The sequence below is a fragment of the Aptenodytes patagonicus genome, chromosome 8, assembly GCF_965638725.1.
Source record: "Aptenodytes patagonicus chromosome 8, bAptPat1.pri.cur, whole genome shotgun sequence".
NCBI classification, from domain to species: Eukaryota; Metazoa; Chordata; class Aves; order Sphenisciformes; family Spheniscidae; genus Aptenodytes; species Aptenodytes patagonicus.
Genome location: NC_134956.1, coordinates 22,323,038 through 22,347,606, shown reverse-complemented (window position 1 = coordinate 22,347,606; position 24,569 = coordinate 22,323,038).

Below are 24,569 nucleotides of genomic sequence, written 5' to 3'. Positions count from 1 at the left end.
TCAGTGTTTGGGTCAATTTTTTTCCTATGATTACCCAGCGTAAGTGGAAAGCAAGTCCATTGATTTCAAAGTCTTGGGCTACATTGGAGTGAGGATCTCCTGCAGCTAAGATCAGATTCCCATTTTCCACGGGCTACGCAACCTATTTCTTCCCAAATACCCAATCTGCTCTCATTTCACCAGTAGCTGCCCAGCCGCTCACTCTTAGTGCGGCTCTAAGGTTTCTGCCAGACAACAGAAACAATGATAGAGAGGGCTGAGTTTGGATTAGTGTATTTTGTCTTGAGCAGAACAAAATATGTTGAGATGGTCTTTTCCTTTTGGCTGCCCAGCGGATTCCATTTATTTTGCTTTTAGAGAGATGCTCTGTAAAGACCGCAAAAGTAATTTAAGGTTACTGATACCTTTCTTTGTCGTGCTGTTAGAAAGAAAATGTATTGACATCTGCAAACAAAGAAGGAATAAGCTACCTGATGCTCCCATCACAATCCTGTGCCCCTTTCCTGCTGGATATTATCCTATTATCTTTATCTTCGTCTTCTCAATTGTATGTATTTGGGCATTCTCATGTTTAATCTCTAAATTGAAAAATAAATGGAGAAAATGTCAATACTGGCAAATAGTGTAAATTTCAGGGGAACTAATAATGCTTACATGAGGTTTCCTCTCACTACTTTCCAAGTGTTATGAGCTGACTTAAATACAACTCTTTTGTTGTATTAAAGTGCGAGGGAAAGCGTGTTATAATCCAAGTAGACCCGTGTTTCCATCTTTTTGATGGGTGATTCCTAAAACTGTTCACATAAAATGATCATTTCATGCTTTTCCACTTGAATGACTACGGAGCAAGTACACATTTTCTGAGTTAAAAAAAAAAACCCAAAACTCAAATATGGCACTATTTCCTTAAGTTGGTTTCCATCAGCTGGCAAACAGACCTGTTATTATTTCTTCAACGTAAGTCCTAAATACTAGTGTAAACAGTAACATTTTTATGGTGTCTCAGTCAGAAACAAACAGAACACGAATTAGAAATGGGCAACTATCAAAATTGCAGACCAATCCAGGAACCGTACACATAGGTAGTAAGGTAATCCGCTTTCGCTAAAGCTCGCAGAGTTTGTTCAACTGCATGGGTATAAAAATTCATCAGGTATCACTTAAACTATATTAAAAAAGGTATCTACAGTATTTTTGAAAGCGAAACTAGTTTACTGAATTTCATATAAATATTAGAGCACAGATCATGTATATATTTTGGAGATATTTCACTTAGCCATTGCTGTAATTTTTGATGTGGTAATAAAAATAAAAATATAAAATATGTAAATATCTTGCAAAAATGCTAAATTACCAAGACCAAGAATAATATCTTGTCTATGCCATCCTAATAAGTATTTGTGACAATGATGTAAAGTAAAAGTATATATTTGCCCAGCAGGTTGTGACATAAAGAAAAAAAATTCTATGTATGTGCTGCATGTGCACTTACATGTAGCCTTTTGTATACGTGCCTTCCATGGATCTGACAATTTACTTTTTTTGCTTGAGGTTTAACACAGGAGAATGAGCGGTTTGCTTTGGATGACTTGCACTTATCTGAAAGGTTGTGTTAGGTAGGACCATAGACATAAAATAACTTTCCACCATATTTCCACCCCTTTGGCAGCTGCACTTCAGTGACAGCTGAGATTTCTATAAAATAATAAATAATACGTTGCAATTCCTTGGCACTCCTCAATGGCAGACCTAAATGCTCTTTACAAATAACACAGAAGCATTATTATCCCCATTTTACCCATGGGAAAACTCAGACCAAAAATCTCAGATCTTTATTTATGAACTAATTAACCTGAATGAATCATTTTGTACAGAAATTTATACACACACATATAAATATTATAAATATTTGGCTAAAATGTTTCATACTGGTTTTGCACAATTCAGTTTGCAGTGGTATTCCTGGGAAATCCTGACTACAGTGTGAGCTTTTATTTGGATTCTTATGGTCCAAAGACAACATTGTATAAAACTAATCCATAATCCTGCACATGGACAAAAGAAATTCAACCCTCAACCCCAAGGCCCTACAGCAGTGGTATCAAATATTATTTACAAGATGCTTTTTCCTTTACACTTCCTGCCATAGGTGAACTGGATTATCACAGTGATGATTTGAACGCTTAATTTCAGGATGCAGGTGTTTCTTTTCAGGCGCTCACTTATTAAGGTTGCCATTCTGAAGATGAAAGTGAGACATGAAACACTTTTTTTTTTTTTTTTGCAAAGTCTCATTTCTCAAGAGATCATCCCATTTGGGAGGTGTCTGGTTCACTGTAAATGACAGCCCCTTGCTTGAAAGAGAAGCGCTCAGGTAAGGGGAAAAAAGGATTAAGAATAAAGAAGGCTTATAAGTGTAGTTCCTTTAATTAATTGGTATAAAAATTTATGTAGAATTTAAAGATTGAAGCGATCTAACGTGCCAGAATTAATAGATACAATCAGATAATTACTGCATTTTAATGAATATTAGAATATCAAATATTCAGGCCTTGAAGTTCACTTTATTTCTATCACTCTCTTCTAACATTTTAGATTTGTTGTGTGTAAACTCAGTGAAATGCATTCAAGCGCAGAAAGCCGGCAGCTATATTTGTAATATCGTCCTGGTCCTATCTGAAATCTCACAGAAAGCTTAGGTGAGAATTTAAGAGACAGTAAGATTCCAGTAAAGATCAGACATTTATAAGAGTAATGAGAACAACCACTTCTTTGCTATTTAGGGTAAAAAGTAATTCTATAAAGAATCACAGCATTTATATTTTAAATACTACTGAAAGGAATGGTAAGTTGCATCTTTGTGTGGTGTCCAGACAATGTCTGCAGGTTTTCCCCTTTTTTCTGTTACCTGGTTGACCCTGGCAGGCCAAGTAAATGCAATCAATGCAACTGAGCCTGCAGAATTTGCAAGAAGTCTACTATCATATCCAGAGAAACGATGATTTCCAAAACACAGGGTGTTTACTGTGGAAGATATTTGCCTGTAACACTTAGTACATGAGATCAGTCATACACTTGGAGAATATCACCACAAACCATCTTTCCTTCAGCCCTTCTTAACATTTGAGTATTTCTTTCAACATTCTCCGATACCGTATCAGTCACCCCATCCCATAAAGTGGTATTAGGGACAAGCCAAGTTAATTAACATGAGGGAAATACTGAAGAACTGGTCACTGAGTCACTATCACTAACCTATTTATAAAATCCCATAATCACTTATACTATCTTTGACAGATATCATGACATCCACATTTTATTAAATTACTTGGAGAGAAAAAAAAAAAGGAATAGCGAATGTTAGTGTTTGATGAATGCTTAATTCACATGGGTGAGATTTGGCAAGACTAGCAGTAAACTTCCTAGGACAGAAGAACAGCTTTCCCCACCCCCTTTCTTTACTTGGGTAGAATATTAAGCATCCAGAATTATGCTGATTTTTTCTGAAAATTATTACAATGACTATCTCCCATGACAGCAAGACATGATGGATCTTGAATAATGACTGTGCGGATGGAAAAAGTGCAAGGGGGAAAAAAGGGCCGAAATTACTGACACTGTCTTCTCTGGGTGCTAAACGTTTACCTCAGATGAAGAGAAACCAACAAGAAATCACAACTGTAGAGCAATTTAGGTTGAAAGGGACCTCTGGAGGTCATCTAGTCCAACCCCAGCGCTCACAGAAAGACCAATACTGAAAGTGGCTCTAGTTTGGCCATGAGCAAATGGTCTGAATTCTGATCATCTTCAATGACGGAGTTTCCACAGCCTCTCCGGGCAACCTGTTCCAGTGTCTGACTATCCTCAATATGAATATTCTTTTTTTCCCCTAATATTTAACGAGAATTTCCCTTGCTGCGACTTTTGTTGGCTCCCTTTCGGCTGTGTGCCTCCGAGAAATAAATCTGACCTTGCCTTCTGCAATGTCACTCATTAGGTAGCAGCTTCTAGGCCAAACATGGTTGCCTTCTGCAATAAGCTCATCAGATTTCCACTCTGCTGTTAAATTAGTGCAGTTAGCAGCTGCCATCAAGGGCAGCTGCCCATTCCCCATGACTGAAAAGTGACCACTGGCTATTCTCTGCAGAGTCATTGCAATGCAACTGGCAGATTTTCTGTTAAAAGGGTTGGAAAGGAGAACAGTCCGTGAAGAAGAGATTTTCCCAAACGTTAAATATTTGGGAAATCAGAATACTATAAGAAAAAAAAAAAAGGAAAGAAAAATAAGAAAAAACCCTTTTATGCATTCAGAAACTTAAATAATTCTCACTGACATTTTTGATTACTATCTCAACTCTTCTTATCTGAACTTTGTATCCTTGAAAAATTCTATAAACTGAGTTTGGCAATTTTATTTCAGCAAGAGGGAGCTTGTGTCACAACACAGTATTATGTAATGATTAAAACCTGGGAAAACACATGGAATCTGGAAAGAGCCCAGATTTCAGCTGCATCCTTGGAGCTTATCTATAACAAACACATAGCTGTAATAAAAATGAACTGGATGGGAACGCATGAGTAAGCTCTTCAGATGTAGCAAACTGACTTGTGAAAAGAGGAAAATACAGTGGTGCTCATGAAATAGTACTTTCTTCTGATCATGCCTTTAATGCTTAGTAGAGGAGATGGAAAGCTACTGACACAAATGTATTCCCAGCATTGTAATTTAAATAACACATCTGCACTGCAAGACTGTATCTACATAGACATAACTAGCACCATTCCTTTTCTGATATTAGTCATAGGGAATGAAAAGGACTGGGCTGAAAGCATCATTTATTTTCTTTAAAACTGAAGAATGAGGGGCTATTTATGCTGTAAGAACTATGTAAGAGATGTCTTGGGAAAGAAAGTTGCCTGTGAGCAAAATTCTCATTGAAGTTGGTAGCGGATTGTTTTGATTTGAAGAGCATTTGTGTTTTGGTGCTCCCTGGCTCTCTCCTGCCTGGTCCAGTCTACTGGAAGAACCGGGCGATCCTGTCCCAAGGGAAGCGTGTCTCCACAGCAGGGCACGTGCCTTTGTCCTGCACTCGCAGCTGATCTCGTGTGCCAACACATGGTTTGGTAGCTTCTTCAATTATTGTAAACAGGCATTCTGGTTTGCTTATTTAGTGTGAAGCTTTTCAGTCTTGTTTTGTTTGCCTTAATTGTATGGCATACTGTGTTTTCAATTAATAGCTAGGAGTGCCCAGAGCATACAATGGGTGATTCTTACACTTCTATAAGTTCAAACAAATAAATACTTAATTAAATGTAGAAACAATGACCTGTAGTAAATCTTTTTCATTTTCTTATGCGTGTGACTGTAGAGGGAGAAGAATCAGACAGCTGTTTGCACATCTCATCTTCATTTAAAAAATGCTGTCACATTCCTTTCACTGTTCTAGAAGGTGGATACTAAAGGATCTGAGGGGGAAATGGGAAGAAAGAGGCAGAGATTTGGGAAAAAAAAAAATCCACCAAAACCTCTGAAATGATGCACTGCATTAGAGTAGAGGTAAGCTACTTCTAATGATCCTTAATAGCATAGCATCCCCTTAGTCTTGAATATATTTATTCTTATAGTGCCCTGAGGGCAGGGAAACACTATTCCATTCTAGATTACTAAATTTTGCTCAACTCTTATTTTAGGAGGCTAATCCAAAATAGCAATCCCTGAGCTCTCACTAAACTGCTGCTTATTCTGGAGCTGACCAGACTCCAAGTGCCTTGGCAGCCTCAGGAAAGGTTTGCATTTGACATCTCCAGGAATGCTTCAGTTTTAAGTGTCAAGTAGCCTCAGTTCACACTCACACACGAGTTCTGTCAAAGTACAGCTGAGCAAGGACATCTAACAGGTCTTCAGGACCTCGATGCCCAGAGCTTGGATCGCCACTCAAGTGGAGCCCACACTGTGCACACAAGTTCCCGCTGCCTGTTACAGTGGAGATAATATCTACTCGCTGTGACCAGACCTCTCGCAGATAACTCTGTGCACCCCTTGCTGAGCAATCGAGCCAGAAGCTCAAAGCCTTCCTCTGCAGCTTGAGTGGATTAACAGCCTCAGAGCCCATCTCATAAACCCAAGAGCAGCAGGAGAAGGAAGGACTGGGCTCTGAGCAACCTGATCTAGTTGAAGATGTCCCTACCCACGGCAGGGGGGTGGACTAGATGACCTTTAGAGGTCCCTTCCAACCCAAACCATTCTATGATTTAATTGCATCTACAAGGCACTTGAAAATTGTCACCAATCCTTCAGAAGATTTGGCCCAGCTCATGGAAAGGGTCTGCAGCAGACCTAGGACTCCCCTATACCTCCCAAGTCCAAGTGTTAAACATGATCTTCCCAGATATTCCAATGCATTTGTGTGGCAACACATACTTGTAATCAGAAGTTCTGCGTTCAGATTTAACCATTTAACCATTTTTGGTTAAGTGGTTCAATACCAGATCACTTGCAAGAATGTTATTATCAGCTAATTTGGATTATGACAGCTCCAATTAGAGCACAAGAGTGTTGTTACATTTTCCCTAATTGTTTTCATCCAGCTTTCTCACTGCTGTGATGAGCAGGTACAGGAAACAAAGGCACTTACTGTCCCTACTGAGTACAGCCATAAAATTATCCCCAGGGAGCAAGAACATGGAGGGACACAGGCTGCAATTAAGAGTGGATAGCACAAACAGAACGTAAATTCCTTTAGAAATTTTTAAGCAAAACAAACCACTTCCTAATCTCCCCTTCTTGTGCATATTAAGTCTAATAGATTCTTGAAGAAAGGAGAAGGAAACAAGTCTGATATAATTATTACCAAATGTGGTAATTTTACCTGTCACTTCCCGTGTTAGCACAGTGCAGATAATGAACAATCCAGTATAAACTCTTTGTACTGATCAGGGGCATAAGCTAGTGACATGAGGTGTTGCTTGCCAAAAAGAAGTTTCACAGGAGAACAAACAGAAGGCATCCTATCTTCCTGCTTAGATCAGACCAGGGCTACAGCGAGGCTGTTCAGTAAGAGTTAGTACACATCTTTGTTAAACTCGTGTGGGCTCAGACTGCGACCCTTTGATTTCAGTCTTTTAAATAAGTGTGCAGATAGAGTTACTCAGAGGCGTGTTCCAGTTTTCTCTATCCCAATGGACATTTTTGTGAGCATGAATCACGCTCTTTATAAGAGTTTTCCCTTTCTTGCAGAAGTAAAAATAAGCCAACAAATGCTTGTGAGCAGGAGCCGGAGGAACGCAGTATTTCAATGAACTCTTCTGCTGATGCATGGAAGCCTTCGCTGACTTCTGATGCATTCACTTTCATTATGGCAAAAGGGCCATTGTGTGGCTGCAAACAGATCCCATCCTGCCCTACGTTTTGTCATGGTTTAATCTCAGTCAGCAGCTAAGCACCACGCAGCCGCTCGCTCACTCCCCCCCACCCGGTGGGATGGGGGAGAGAATTGGAAGAGCACAAGTGAGAAAAAGTTGTGGGTTGAGATAAAAACAGTTTAATAATTGAAATAAAATGATAATAATATGGTAATAGTAATAATAATAATAATACACAAAGCAAGTGATGCACAGTACAATTGCTCACCACCCGCCGACCGATGCCCAGCCAGTCCCCGAGCAGCGGCCCCCCCGGCCAGCTTTCCCCAGTTTCTGTACTGAGCATGACGTCCCATGGTATGGAATGTCCCTTTGGCCAGTTTGGCTGTGCCCCCTCCCAGCTTCTTGTGCACCTCCAGCCTTCTCAGTCGGTAGAGCATGGAAAACTGAAAAGTCCTTGGCTAGTGTAAGCATTACCTAGCAACAACTAAAACATCGGTGTGTTATCAACTTTGTTCTCATCCTAAATCCAAAACACTGTACCAGCTACTAGGAAGGAAATTAACTCTATCCCAGCTGAAACCAGGACAGTTTACAACACAATCAGGTCCTAAAATCCCCTGAGCTTGCTTTCCAAATTCTTTCCTCTTTCTTTGGAGACATCTCCCAACTGCTTCCTTTCCCCCCCTATTTCTTAGAGGAAAAACACTCTAGGAAAAAAAGTGGTGGGGGGGGAAGGGTTACATTCTTCCAAGCCCTACCCTATAACATTGCCAGGGAGGGGAGAGAAAGTGAGATTGCTCAATGGCATCTGAAGTGGCAGCGGGAGACTGGCCTGACCCTGATGCCAGAGGGTCAGTCATCGACCTGTGCGAGCTGGTCCATCAGCGCAGGGGGAAGCTTTGAGGAGAGAAAGGTGAAGGAAGATAACACAGAATGTAAATGATAAGTGCAGGTTAAGTGAAAGATGCAATAAGCATGTTCAGCAGGTGAAAGAAGGGAACATGGGATTGACATTGGAGTTTCAGATTGACCCAGGCAGCTGAGCGTAGGAGATTTGGTTGAAACTGTGCAGGAGCATGAAGTGGGGAATCAAAACCGCAGCGAAAGGAAGTCATTAACCAGACAGCTACCTCCAGCATTTGTTTATCTATCTCTATTACTGTTTGCCTTGTTTATTAGGATTATAAACTCAAGAGGCCATACCAACTCTGGAGTGACTATACAGTATTTCTCCCAACACAGCCTCAGTTCCTGATTACAATGCTCCTCTAGGGTGCTACTCTAGGCAAATAATATAATAAATAATGGAAATGGACCCAGGAGGAAACTTAGATGTTAACTGTGTAGAAACAGGAAACCTGAGGCTTCATTGCTGTATAAATTTAATGTTGGGTTTAAAGCTCATGCTGTTTGATGGGTAGGTTTTTAGAAACCTGAGCAGGAATACAACGTCACTTTGAAAATGAAAAGCACTGAAGTTTCCATTCTGTCTGCTGCTGCATTAGCACCAGCTCTGTCTCTTCAAATGTTTCCTGCTGGTTCTCCTAGAGCACAGGAAGCAATGTTCTGGTGATTAAGCAGCAGTATCATTATAAAAGCCAAATGAATAATCATTGTGTTAATGAACTTTATCTTGGAAAAGATTAGGGTTTTTTTTAATGTTAAGCCTCTTTCCGTATGAAAGAGGAAATGCACTCTCATTCCATTTAATCAACCCTGAGATGATCATGATCTATACAATTTAATTTTCTGTCTGCATGTATTCTTCCATATCTGCATATCCAGTTGCTTAAATGATGGTATCAAATCACTTTAATACAGAGACAGTGCACTTTCCTGTTTGTATAGACAGTGAGCGGGCTTGGCTCTGTTTGCCAGATTACTATTGCAGAATAATCTCTCTTGAAGGGTTTTCAAGAGGTCAGAGTCCCAGACCACTGGCTGATTGCTTTGTGGTAAGCAGTATGGTGTCTAGCTAGTAAGTAGTTATGGTGAAAACCATATAAGAATGGGATACTACACAATATAAGGTGAAAAACACTTTACAAGTAAAAAGATTAGGAAAGCTAAGGATTGGAACCACAAAATTATGAGGGGAAAATGATGACATGGTGAGATCCTACCTTCCAGTTTGAAAGAACCACGATCACTTCTTTCCTCTGCCTGGGAAGAGCTAAACCTCATTCTTCAGGAGAATGGCTCCCAAGACAAACTGTTTTACAAAATGTTTTGAGGTAGTCAGCTGTTGGCTTTGACTATTTGTGCATGTCTGGCATCTTCTTTAAGAAGGAAAAGTAAGATACGAGTGACAGAGGTACCACGGTATGCTGTTGTTGCAATAAAAAATGATCGGCTGTGTTCAGAACCATATCAACCACTGTTTTCAGCTCATTTCCATGAAAGCTCCTATTCAAATCATGTCCTCAGCTCCTAGGAAAATCCTGATGCATGAGATAGAAGCAGAATACCATGAGAGGCCAAAAGAGGAAAGCCCTTCCCCAGGAGCTCATCATGGCTGGATGTGTCTGGTCACCTCTCCTGCTGCCTGGGAAGCGAAGACTGTCCACACTGTGTTACTGAGAAGCACAGAGTGTGTAAAAGGGGAAAAAAAAAAAGCAAAAAGCATTTTATAGATGTACACTTCCTAGACTAATTTTCTAAAAGTGAAAAGCACGAGGTCATAGAAGTGGTCTAAGGAATAGAATAATCTTTTTATTGTGATAAAATGACTGTCTGAACTTCATTTCTTGTCAGGAAAAAAAACCCAAACTGCTTTTACCAGAACATAAACATCTCAGATTCCAAAGTAGCTTTAATACGAGAAAGTAGCTGCAGTTGGAAATTCAATATTAATTTAAGTCAATGGATCTCAATCAAACCAACACCCATAGCCACCAGATCTGGCCTTCAGAAAACACATTGTGTCAACTGGTGTGTAAATATAAATTCTTTACTGGTCACAATGGTACCGTTATTAGAAACATAAAGGTATAAAAGATTCATTGGGTCAAGGGAAACATTTGTGATTCATTCTGAGTTCTCAGAAACAACTATTTCATAATCAACTCACCTAACACCAATGGAAAAAAAAAGCAGCACATAACATGTTTCCTTCCACACTTTTCTTCAAGTACAAACTTGCACCACCATTGCACCTGCTGCCTTTTTCCTTTCTGCTCATAATGCAGCAGGAGATGAAATTGTTGAGCTGTCTTTAATTAGTATATGTTCTCTGGTAATCAGCACATCACTTCATTATCCGTAACTGTAGCATTGTGTTGCCATGGCATTTTTACCCATGTAACTTAACGAATGACACGATAAACAAAGACCACGCCGCACGTGAAAGAGTAGTCGTGCAGCCTGACTCCACATAAGTTATCTTTTATTGGTTTGTAATAGATTCGGGAAATGGACAGCATATGTTATAAAGACAGCACCAGACACCAACACATGCTAAGAGGTCCAGAGGGAAACACTCAGATAATTACAAGCTTTTTGTGGATTAATCAGCCTGAAAAAGTGTTGGAGTGGTGTTAAGCACCTAAACACCTATCCAACTCCCGCTAAAATAAAAGGCAAATCGTCACGCCCCCAAATCACCTGTAGTGAAGCTGCTGGTTATCTTTTCTCTTCTACCAACAGAAATTTGACCATATATGCTTTAATAGGAGCCCAAATCCATTTGTACCTCTCCCTGGCACTAACCTTCCCCAGGGGATCAGCAGTAGTGGCACCGCAGTGTTATTTTCGCCATACCCCCCGTGCGAGGCGCTAATGAAAGAGGCAGCATATGGAACTGCCGCGCTGGCGCCATGGCAAATATTGATCCCCGCTGTGACAAAAAGTTTGCAAATGACAGGATTGTCTGGCATGAACCTTTTTATGTTATTGGGACAGGGAAGTAGCACAATTGCAACTGGATATAGGGTTTTTTTTATTCTGTTCATGGTAAATCCATTAAATAGACCATTATCAGGGAAACTGAAAGTATTCAGAACAGAGTCTGGCTTAAAGAATGCCTTTAGAGCGAGGAAAAAAAAACCAGGTTCATTTGAAAGTCTTAAATTATTTCTTTTGGAGTACTTCCAAAATTATGTATAATGTTTGGAAGAAGATGGAAAAGTTTCATTTCTGTTTTCAAAATGCTATATTTTAACTTTTACATTGTGAACAATATTTTCTTCTTGATTTTTTTTTTTAATTGAAGAAAATACTGTGGTTAAATAATTTTCAGGGAAAAAAAGTTTTATTACAGGTCAATGTGACACCCCTGCTCCCCACACAATTTCATTGTAAGAACTTTCTATGGATTTCACTAAACTGATTTTTTTCCTGCCAGTTTTTAGTTCATGCATGACTCTCCAAATTCAATACCTTCGATTGTAACAGCGAAAAATGGACCCAGTGTCACAATTATAGGCAGAAACCAAAACTAAAATGCATACTTTTCTTTTTCCCCCCACGCTCCTGTTTTTTCTTCCCCTTAACTCCTCAACTTGTCTTCTGTTTGCTAATCACAGTTATAAAATTAAAGAACAAAATTTGTTAAGTAAAAGTGAATTGGGTTGTAAGGCATGAAAGTTATTCTTTAACAACTGCTTTCTCTGAGTTCTAGGGAAAGTTATATAGAAAATCTGACAAACAAACAAAGCTTTCTGTGTAGGCAGATGAGGTGAGCCAAAGGTAACAGAGTCAAAACATAGATGTGAAGAAATAGAGAGGAAAAGCAAAGAGAAATCTGCCATTTTATTTTTAAACACTCTATATTGAAATAGAAGAGCAGAGTGGGAGAAGGTATTAACACAGAAAAGAGAACAGATTGGGAAGAAACAAGGCAAGGGTAAATGCCATCTGTATTTGTGGTATTACCTACCTAAATAATAAAACTGGATGGAAGTTTTCAAGGGGAAAAAAAAGTATTCAAGTCTTTCAAATAATTTCTAGGAGTAGAGCAAATTATTTGAGGAAGAAAAAGTTTTAACTTCCCCCCCCCAAAAAAAAAAAACCCCAACCAAAAACCAAACCCCAAAACCAACGTGCACTTTGGAAATTTCTTATTATTTATTTTATGTTTCTTAAGTAACCAACAACTCCAAGTTACTTCCTAACCACGTTACCAGACCTTCCCTCTCTTTTGTCTTTGTCCTTAGAGATCTACCCAACAGTTTCCAGCTGAGCATCTGCTGCTAATGTAATTTATGGGCTGTTTGTTTCTCCCCTTCCCTATCATTAATGAAGGAGGATCACTACTTTTATAGTTACAGTTAAAATAAATCAACACATTAATTGGGATTCAGGTGGGGACCTGCAACAAGCAGGATGGAAAGGAAGAGATCTTTAATTTTAACTGTAGCTTTTTACATCTGGAGTAAGAGTTTACAGCTGGGAGAGCGAGGCCAGGGGAAGACCATTATTCTTCAGACTTGTCACATTAAAACACACCCATCCACCTCACCTAGCTGCAATTCCCCTGCATGCACGCACCAAGGCTCTGCAGGTCCTCTTTTTTTAACTTTTACATCTCTGCCTCATCCCATGGCACAGTGAGCACTAAGCTCAGCCATATCTGTATGGCTACAACCGTTTTGTACCACATTAACACGCACGTGCCTTTATTGAGACCAGATAGCAACACTGTCACTACGAAGAAACATCTCCACAGCCTGTTGTAGTTCCACTTCCCTCACCACTCCCAACAATTAACTCAGAAGAATTTTTGACTAAGACTTTGTAAACAGCGTGCTTCTCTCCTGTCCTTCTTATGGGTGTTAGGCTATTTTTTTTTTTTTTTTAACAGCGTGTTCCAGAAGTCCCAGTTGTATATACACACTGGAGTACCCACTGGGCTCTCCGAAAGATTTGGGAAGCTGACAGGTTCCCAATTTATGTAGATGTTTTCAGTAGCTTTAAGAATTGCAATGTGAACGAGCAGGCAGGCGGCTGGTATTCACTGTCAAGGTGCTCACAGGGCCACTGTAGGAAGAGGGTTTTGGAAGCAGATGCCTTGTTGGTTTTAGGTTTTTGCTTTTAGTGGTGAGATCAGAGAAATGATTGTGAAGGAAAAAAAAAAAATTGTCAGATGTAGAATCTGCAGCACTTGAGACATTCACGGTCAGTAGTGTGTACCAGTCACTTCTGTCCTTCAGGCACAAAATGAAATACGAGGTTACTGGTCATGAACCCAGTAGTGCCAGAAAATGAGAGCAGAAACTGTAGAAATGAAATTTTAACTCACTAATTTAGGGAATCTGGGAGATATTTATGCATCAACAAAATGTGTCTCTACGTGCTTTTTAAAGTTCTAGAAAGATCAGTTTGGCCGTACAAAGCTGATCTGCTTAGACTATAAGCTGCATCTAGATATTACATTTTCAGAGGGGATCAGAGCCTGCACTAATGTCCGAACCTACATCACAACCACACCATGTTGATACAAGAACACACTCTAGAGTTAATGGCTTTATTAGCACTGTCTAATTGGGTTGCATGGGCAGAGGGTGGTGTATGTGCATAAGGGATTGCTGCCCTTCATGAAACTGCTCAGCTGGCCCCAGGGACTTGCCTGGGCGACTCATTCCCACCTTATTATTCAGTACTTCCCTCCTCCTCCCATTTGACTACTACATTCCCAAATGTAGAATCACATTTCAAGTATGTTTATACAGAAAGCATGGAATTAGTCAGAGAAAAAAGAAGTAATCATTACATTAAACTAATTTCAACAAGAAGCAGTTAAAACGTACAGAATCTGTAGCCTCTATTGGGTTATTCTTTTCCAGAAATTTTTGTCCGAGAACAGAGACAAGAGAACAGATAAACAAAAAAAAAATCTAGATCTGGAAAAAATATACCAAAATTTATGCTACTTAGTTCCAGTGAAGCCCATGTTTCAGTAGTGAGGGAGCCAAAGCAATGTTTAACCCAACAGTTCCAAAACATGTGAAACCGGTCCCTCTTCTCCAAATTTTCCTCAAGCTGATCTAAAAAGATGCTAAACAAACTGACAGACATCTTCATTTATTATACTGGTATCATTCCTTTTCATCAAAATTTAAATTAATGCACTGAACCTGGTATATCTTTACAGATGAAAAACAGCTTTAGCATTAGATTGGAACAAGTCAACAGAAAGCAGATGCCAACTACCAAAATAGCCATTTACATTGTCCCCCTCATGCAGTATGTGAATAAAAGAGTTTGTGAGAGCCAATTAAAGTTTAAAAATCTCAAATGCACCCCCCCCCCCCCCTTAATATTAAAATACCAGCTGACATGAAGGTTGGACACGCAAGCACCAAATCGCATAGCTAGACACAAGCTAACAACCAGACAGATGCACCAAAACTTTCTGCACATGCAGATGAAATCCATACAGCAATGGCAAGTTGCATCAGAGCAACTGCCAGTAAGGTGGAAGATAAGACAACAGATTTTACACAGCTAATGAGAACTGCTATTTAACAACAAATTGCCATCAGTCTCTCCAAAGCCTACCCAGTGAAAAACAGGATAACCACTAACCTAAGCGTAAGGACACTTGTCTCCAGGGCAAACATTTTAAAAAATGCCTCAGCTAAAAGCTATCACATCAGATCTGCATTTGGTGTGTCCCCACTCCCAGACCCCCCGGCACCTGCCCTTTTGGAGCCTACCTGGCCACCCGACGGGCTTCCCTCTGTGCTGGACGGGCAGCAGGCTGGGGTCCCAGCAAGCAGATCTTGCAGCTGGGAGGCATTTACAGCACAGCCTCCACCTGCTAAACAGAAGGTTTATGAGAATCACTTGGTTACTGAAATGATTTGGATGATGATTTCCCCCCCTCTTCCCCCCCGAATAAATATTGCCCATGGAAATCAGGTGCCCATCAAGATATTATTATTAATAGTAAGGCCCAGCTGAAAAAAATCAATATCCCTTTGATGGGAAAAGGCTACATCACTTTCACTGGACCCTTGCTATAGATAAGCATGTCTCTGCTTTGTTTCCTTGTATTGCTGAGCAACAATAAAAGAGAAATTAAACTATTTCATGCAGCCTACAAGGTTATTTGCCTAAGGATTGAAAAATAGAGTCAGGAGAGAGACAGATTTTTTTTTTTTTTTTAGGAGATTCTCTGATTTTATTCTTGCTAGCAGACTGGCTCTACTATTTTCAGGGCAGCTTAGTGTCAGATAAACCACACCAAAAACATATTATTTAAAACCTGTCAGAGAGAACTTGGTTATGTCTGTAGTAAGAATTTGACACACTGCTGAATCCTAGAGTTTGCTTCTGCTTCTCAAAGGGAACACAATAGACTGTGCTTCAACGCCACCAGACATCTTTCCCTTTTGTATGCGGGGACAGATGAGGCAGCAGATTAATAATTAAATGCTCATTAGAAAGTACAACATGCAGTAAGCAATCAGATATAATTAGGCAAAAATATATACAGGATTACAGAGTGAACAAGATCTATGAGCCTATTTCAGGTGAAATATCATAATTTCAGTGGAAGGGTCAATGATAAACAGGAAACCTATAAAATACTCAGCTTAAACACATTTTTTTTTTTCCTTACCATCATCTGCCTGTTAGAACAATTTTTCACTAGGAGCATACTGCAAGTACATCCAACATGTTCAGACTCACTCCAAGTTTCTTTTCATGCATTAAAATCACTCAGAGAGTACGTTTCTCCTCAAGATCCTTATATCAAATCAGTATACCTCGAGGCAAGTATATGACCACATAATTGAAGCAGTAAATTGATGACAATTAGCACATTAGTAGTGAATAGCAGCAAGTGATAGTCTTAATTGACAATGCAGTGGTTAGTAATTGATGTTAATGACTCACAAGAAGAGGGGAATAGTAACTAATAACCGCAATTTTTAGCTGTTTTCCCTGCTGGTAAGCCTTGTACAAGATTGGGGCAGGTGGGGATGTAGGCTGGTCAGAGAGCGTACAGAATTGCCACCTAACAAACAAGAGGCTGGGGACTTAAGCAGGCATTTTGTGCATTACTGAGAAGCAACTACAGCTTTCCATGGCTTAATAAAATAAATTACAAATTGCTCCGGTGTTCAACTACTTAAAGAAAGCTGGTAGTTTTTTCACCACTTCCACAATTCATAATTCTCAGACATTTTTGGAAGAGTTGTGCCAGTTCTTCGCAAGACTGTGAATGCAGTCCCTGAGCAGTGCACACAGCGATTAGGGGATGTTCTCCCCTCTTCAAAATGTGTTAATGCATGAGGAAAAAAACAGGCATAAAAAACAATGCCTATTTAAAACTTTAAAAAGCACTGGGCTGTTTTCTGGACAGATGGCAGATTTTGAGCAGCCTGCCTTATCTGGGGGACCTCCTGTCACTATAAACAACTCATGGAAACTAAGACGTCGATGCCATTTACCAGGCTGAATTTTACCCAGGAGAATGGCAGGATTAGGAGCTTTATTTTCCTGTTACACAGGAATTTTCCTGTTTGTAAAGATGTATTCCCTGCATAAAATACCTATTGTATTGAAGAAGAGGAGAATTAATCATACTTCACAGTGAAACATATGGATAAACACGTGGGTAGCAACAATTATCCAAAGATACTTAACACGATGACACTGAGAGATGCCTAATTATAGCCTTGGACTTCCCTTCAGTTGGTGATGTACAACCACATATATGGAATAAACCCTTCCTTAAAGATTGGTGCCAAGACCTAGCAGTGTAGATTTTTTGACACATAAAATGTCTTCCTTACATCAAAGGCAAAAATGCTTAAGAATGAACTTGTTATGAAGCTTTTTCTCTTTAATGTTGTAGTTCCTATACTGTATTTTTAAATCAATTTTGAGAACAATTAAAAGCCAGTCCATGGCTGGCTTCTGTATGAGTGTTATGATCTTCAAGGCAATCTTTTCCATTGGAGTTTGAATGATAAAGGACTCCCATAAATTTTAAAATGAACTCAGTTCTCTCTATATTCCTCCTTGAGTGCTCATTACTTTGATCCAAATTGTGGAGAGTATATCTCCACAGCCTTGACATACCTTCCCATGGCCAGTCTTTAACATACAGAGCCAGATTCTCAGCCGCAGTAAATCAAAGCAGTGAATCAAAGTTGATGTCTTTAGGCTAATTTACACCAGCCAAGGCTCTAGCCTGGTCCTTGGACTGCTGATGAGTCCTTAAGGGGGGAACTAACCCCAGATGTCACGCTAGGAAATGCACAGCGGGTTTCCCCGGCACTGCCAATGCACAGTGCTTCACCTTGGGATGAATTCACGAGGCAAAGGACTTCCACGAGTACTATAGTGATCGTATTTTCTTCCCTCTATCATGAGGAGGGATTTTTTTGCCCCTTTTTGCTGCAGTTACAGACATAGAAAAAGAGATGGAAATTCTTCCTGCTGCAGAGCTAGGGATAGTAGGGATAAAAACTCATGTTTTGTGGTGTTTTTTTTTCTTTCTCCAGAGGGGATCATCCCTGGGGGAATGTTGTGCTTCTGTGGTTGAAGAGTCTGGTGGCAACAGGTTTAACTGCAGCATATCTCTCTTTTTTAGATTTGGAGGAAGACAGATGAACAATCTATTAAGAAAAAAGAGAACAAGAATAGCTGAGGGACCACTCCCAGTTGCTGAGGCATATACAAAAGCGAAACTGTGAAAATTATTCAGGTGCACTGGAAGTGAAAACTTTTTCCTGGTCCGAGGTAGTTTTTGTAGGTAACTTGTGACCTTGCAGACCCCCAGGTTGTTGCATTAATGAAAGAAAGCGTTTCATTCCCAAAAGGTGAAAAATAACCTGATATTTTGGAAAGTACCTTAACAACCAAAATCTCAAGGACTTTTACATACAGCTATTACCTCCTACAATGCAAATATTTTAAAGAACATTTTTAACAATGCTGTGTTCATATCCTGGTATGTAAGTTTTTTCAACTTCAGTGCCTAAAGATCATAACAGCATTTGTCATCAGTAAATGCGTTCATTAATTTTTTATTTTGCAAGAACAGTCACTCATTAAGTAGTATTTGAACAAACATTTATGTTTGTGACCTCTAGCCGTGGCATATGTTTCCAAGTGCCGGTACAGTATTTTCTTAAACCTCCAAAGCATGTAACTGTGATATCCATCTCTTCTCTGAAAATTACAAACCACCAGGTGAGAAAGGCTGAAAACACAAGTCAGTAAGACCATTCCAGCAATTTTCAGAAAGTGAAAGGCTCCGTAGCAGATGCTGGACTTCAGCTCATTGAAGCTAAAGTGGATTCTGGGGATGCTCAGGCACAGATGTAGCTTTTCTCCCACTCAATCAATGCTCAGGTCTAGTAAGAGTTGCACAAGAATATCTTCAACAGAAATCACAGGAATGGTATTTGCAAAAAGACAGGCATCTGTCACATAGAGTGAAGAAGGGGTTGTGTATCACACAGCTATAAAACTGCTGCGTGGTGAAGGAATCTCTCTTTTGTCTGGCTACTGGTACAAACACAAAGACATCTCAAGTTTCTCAAGTCCACCATGTAACACGAGTGACTGAAGCATCTTAAAAAGATGTCATGTCAGGCTTTAACAGAAATGATCAGAGAAACAAGGAATCTTCTGGTGCTTCTCTGATTTTATTTTGAAATTTTATTCTCAGTGGTGGAACCATGTTGTGGAGTTGAGAACAGACTTTCTCATAACTGCTTTTTCCAGCCACCAGTAATTTTCTCAACCTATCTAAGGCAGAACTGTGAGAAAAGAGAGAAACTTGTTTAGCTAGGAAAGAGGAAATGCAGTCTCCATTTTTTCTTTCCAAGCATATTTTGCAGAGTAATGCACAGTACTTCAGTACCCGCCCAACAGTGTGGTGGTGGGATGACTCTGGGTTCACACACAGGCTGGCTCAGGTGCCTTCACCCACCTGAGCTGGGCAGGTAGGATGCTTGCTCCCTGGTGTGTCAGAGAGGCAGCATGCCGTAACGACACCGTCCTGACAGCAGAGATCATCCCTTTGTTTGTTTAATAGCATTCCTGAAGCGCAGAGCCCCTGTGCAATGAATTACAGTGTCTGGGCAAAGAGTTTGCACCAGGCGGTCCATCACTTGCAAATCTTATGCTGAGGACAGCCACGAGTGAAGGTGCCAGATTTTTAGTTGGTGTAATTTACTGTTGGTCCATTAGCCTCAAAAAGGCTGCGTGAGTTCAGGCCCCCTAAATGAGTCTTCTGTAAATCTGAAGACTATGTCAGACAGCTCCAGCTGAAACGACAGACCCTTCCTGATGCGTTTTGCAGCTACGAATTGCTTTCCTCAATGCCCGTGACAAATTTTTATTGATGTCAATGTGAGCCAAGGACCTAAAGCAAGTTTCGCTTCTGCTGCTGATTAAAAGAAAAAGAATGAAGGGAGGAAGGAGAGAGAAAACCTAAGAGTTCAGTAAAATTTTTAAGTATTAATATTGCCATGATTTTATTAGCTGTATATTGAAAATAAACACAACATAACTGAAATATATCTCAGTGACATCTCAGTGTCCAACTCTGCCTGTTGCATTTCCTTGGAATTATTCATTTACTTTGATCACAAAAGCATTTCAAGTAGCTTGTAGATTGTTAAATAAATACAAGAAATCTGAATTTGCATATTGAATTTATGAGCTTTTATAAATCTGTTTTGTGCAATACTAATTATTATAATGATAGCTGAGTAAGAAGCAACACCATACAAGACTTAATTCAAACAACATTTTTGTTATATGCTCTTGTTTTAATTTTCTAGCTTTGCTGAATAACTAGCAGAAATCTTTGCAGCTGTAGCAAAGTGCCTCATATATAATGTATAGATCACATCCTCTTGCCATTTTTCACAGGTGCCTGGCTATTATACGGCTCAGAATTCATTCATAGTGCCTATTAGAGGTCTTTATATGTAACTGACTTCCTTTCTTGAATATTTATAGCTTTTATGAGACATTTATGGGTAGACCCAACAAGAGTTTCTAAGGAAATACTGGGAAATAGTTCTGTATAACATCATTAATACACTGTTCTTTGATGGTAATGGCTACAAATGTCATCTAATTGCTATATTCTTACTTTGTCTAAGCTTTGTATTGATGGGGAGACTGCTATAGAGAGCCTCTCCAGTCTAAAAGGTCTTCTGGGAAAGAATTTAGCTCCCACGGAAAGTAACACATTTCAGTCTAGAAATTAACCATTCAAGCCAGGATATCTGTACCGGTGATCACCGTTGCGCTGAAGGTTGCAAATACTTGAACGAAAGGTAGATTGTATGTGTAAAAATATTTGTAAACCAGATAAGATTGACTTGGTTCATGTTGTGACAAAGACAGTCCTAAGAGCACAAGCAACATTGCAAAGACTAATGACTCATTGTTTGAAAGAGAGAAACGCTGTTTTGTAGAGTTGCACGTAATAGTGAGATTGAAGTATTAGATAGTATTTGCTGGCAAATTCAGAAAGGCAATGCTCCTTATCAGAGATACCTCAAGGGTTTGAGACAACATCTGCTCCTTCTAATAAAGTTATATTCATCAGTGTGGTCAAGGAGGTTATAACAAAATGACACATTTTCCTACTCTACCCTTACTAGACACTTACATTAGAAAGGAGGATTGAAAATGTGTGTGTGTATACACACACACACACACATCTATTATTTCAAGCTTTGTTCCCCGTGGGTTTATGGATTTACCTCTTGAGGTGGCTTTGGTTTAAACAACACTGTATCAAAAAGAAAAAAGTATAATGTAATTAATATTTGTATGAAAGCAGAGAGTCATATTTTTCCATCCAGAAGTACTGCAGTGAGAGTGTTTCATACAGGAGGAGCTGCTAGTCAGCATGGTGTAAAGCAGAAACTATGGCATCCACACTATTTGAATCCCAGAGCTGGCCAAATAATAAGTGGATTATGAGATAAATTTGGGTATGTGCTAAGACCTTTAATAAATTAAGCAAACAGTACTTAAAGAGTTTCTATGGGTGCAAAGTAAAATATATATGCCATAACATATGTACATACACGCTTTTGCTTTTGCTCACTGTCTTAAAATGACAAATATCTTTCTATACTTTCTAGATAGGATATTAATAAATAAAGTGTGAAATTTTGTCTAACTGCTGATATTGAGGGTAAATATATTTGCTTCTTTTAAGTTGGTTATATAATTTGCAAGAAATAAGGAATTCAAAATAGTATTTGCTTATTTTTGGAGGCAAACATTAAAGGCTTTTTGCATATTCTTCCCTTTGTCCCTTAAACTGCTCAGTGTACTTTCATACCGCTCCCCGTTGCTGGGGTGAGACTCCTCTCCGGAGTAGCTCCTGGCATCTGCAACAGCTTTTCTGCAACTTCCATGCTTCACCAGTTCCATCTATTTTTATATCTCATCTCTTCTCCCTTGACTATCTCTTTTAATTTCTCTCCATCTGCTTTTTATATTAACTTTATAACTCCATATAACATTTGTGATGCAGTTTGCATGAAAAACACCAGCTACCCAAAATAATGTTAAAGCTTATGGTTAACCCTGTTGAATGGATTTGCGCCTGTGGAAGGCTGGTTCCTCCTCCGGTGCACGCAGGAGCCGCTCATTGACAGCAGTCAGAGGAGAGAATCTCAGCATTTTAATATTTCAGTATTAATCCTCAAGATGAAGAGTTGATTGCACTAGCTATTGGGCAAACATATAAAACAAGAAAGGAGAGCTTGCAGCCAAAAAGTGTAAAATATTTATGAGCACACTGATGGCAATGATAGAAGATGAAGCATATAGAAAGCCTTTTTTTATTTATCCAGTACAAGATTATATCTAGAACATGGCTAACTAATTGCACTGGATCTGTTTTGTATTTCCTGCACAGGACAGAAAGCCCTGTTAATGGAAACTGCCTAATCCAGTGCTTCAGTATTCAGCTTTTTACCTCCTCTAATTTGGTCCAGCACGTGCTATAGATTTTAATAGTACATGAGCAAACCTTCCCCTATACAGAAGAAGTCCACATCTTTCAATTTACTGAGGGATGTCTATGGGCAATGTTTACAAGAGCCGCCAGGTAGGTCATTCACCGTTTCCAATGCTGTGAGTGATTTAAGGCCATTAAAATAAATAGAGTGGACTCTGCAGGCGGTTGTAACTGCCCAGTCAGTTATAATAATAACAACATAATATAGAAAATAATAGATTTAGAATTAATCTAGATTAAATTTTAGATATAGAATTAATCTAGTCAGTGTAGCCTGATTTTTTCATGCTGTGGAAGCCCTTTAGTGTTTCAGTTGCAGCAAGCTGCACATATACCTACACCTTTTGGTCTCTAGTCCAATAACAATTATTTACTACAGCTAACAAATCTTCAAGGCCGCGTAACCCGTGTTTCACCTATACTGACCTCTCACACAACTTATCAGAGCAGTGTAAAATGCCATAAGTATATTTCCTTGTGTACTGTGCAATGTCAATTTTTCTTTTTGATGTTGCTGAAGTTCATTTTATCTAGTGCCAGTATATTAAAAATCTATTAATGTTTCACACATAAAATGAACACAAATTGAGCTACTGTGAGATTTATATTGCAACGTACAAAGACCAAAAGTAACTCTAGCATTATTATGCCCCTGCCTGTGCCAAATTGAACTCCTAACGCTACTGACAAATGTTTCAAAATTCACATGTATTTCTTCCTGACCGCTCTCCCAGCCACAAACTCAGAGCTGTTCTCACTGCAAGTCAGGTCAATGAATTACACTTGCCAGAGTTGCTTCCCAGTCCCTCCAAGTGACCTCCTCACCTGCGGAAAGAAAATTCCTGAAGGAAATCCACATGTATTCAGAATTACTTCACTAAAATGGATATAAGATACCCCTTGAAAATCAGGCAACATCAGTCTTCCCATTATTCTTCACCGTCTGGCTTTGGAAATACTGACATGGAGTCTAAATACCAGTTCTTTGCTCAGACAGTCAGGTTGCTTCCCATGATTTCTTTCTCTATGTGCTCCTGGCTTTAAAACTTATTTATGCCTCTTCTTTTCAAAATACCCTGGATTACAGTTATTTTCTTTGCTTGCCTTTTCTGGCGGTACTTCAAGATGTCCAGCTTAGCCTGTTATGACATAGTTTATGAACTTAAGCAAGTGGTACAAGCAAACTACTGAAACTGAAATCACTTAGGCTAAAGAATTAAGGAGGTTTCAATGTTTGTGGTCTGAATACAGTAGAAAATTGGGCTCGGAGAGATCGGAAAGACCATACAATCCTTTCCCACTCCAAGAGAGGACCAGCTCTCCCTGAACCAGCCTTGACAGATGCTTCTCTGACCTGTTCTTGTCCCCCGTTATGGAAAGTCCGCAGCTTCCCTTAGTATTTTTTTTGCAGCGATCACCTTTCCGAACTATGATGAAGATGTTTTTCTTAAAAACTTAAGTATCTCTTACTGCAACCTGGATTCATTACTTCTTTGTCCAATTCACAGCAGGCATGGAAAACAGCCTAATCTCTTCCCTCAAGTGACCTTTTAGGCATTTGAAACTTGTATGTCCCTTCAGGCTATTTTGTCCTGACAAAATAGCTCACATTCTTTCCATCTTTCCTTATAGGTCATGTTTTTCATAAGAGGAAGAAAAAGAAGGAATGGTATTTGGTGGTTGACATATAGGCGTGCTGGTCACGGTTCTCTGGTGTTGCTCGTCTTGGAGAGCGGGTGTTGTCTGGATGGCAAGGGTGAGTGTTACCCTCACCGCTGCTCTCCTTCCTGCAGGGGAGGACCCATGACTTGCTTAGTGAGGGCCATAAGCTAGACCGGGGCTCTTTTCTTTTTAAAATCTACTAATGTTGCCTTTTCCTAATGAGTACAGGTTATTCTTATATCCTGTAATGTTTGGATAGCGGAGAGCAAATAGAAAAACACATTCCTCCTATAAAGGAAATACCTTTGTTATGTGCTTCCTTCCCACCCTTTGTTGTTATTCTTCATATTGATTAAATCTTCATTTAGCTTCATCGTTTTTCTTAGTTTTCATCTCACATGCTCACTACACCTGGTTTCATAATCTGTTGTCATGGAAATCAGACAGATGTCAAAAACACGGCTTTATCACTTAATTGTGTGATCCACACAAGAGAAAGAATAATGTAGAGAAACTGATGGGAAGTTTTGCAGGTTAAAGCAAAACAAGAAGACAATGGTGAGTTAAAAACAAAAAAATTACC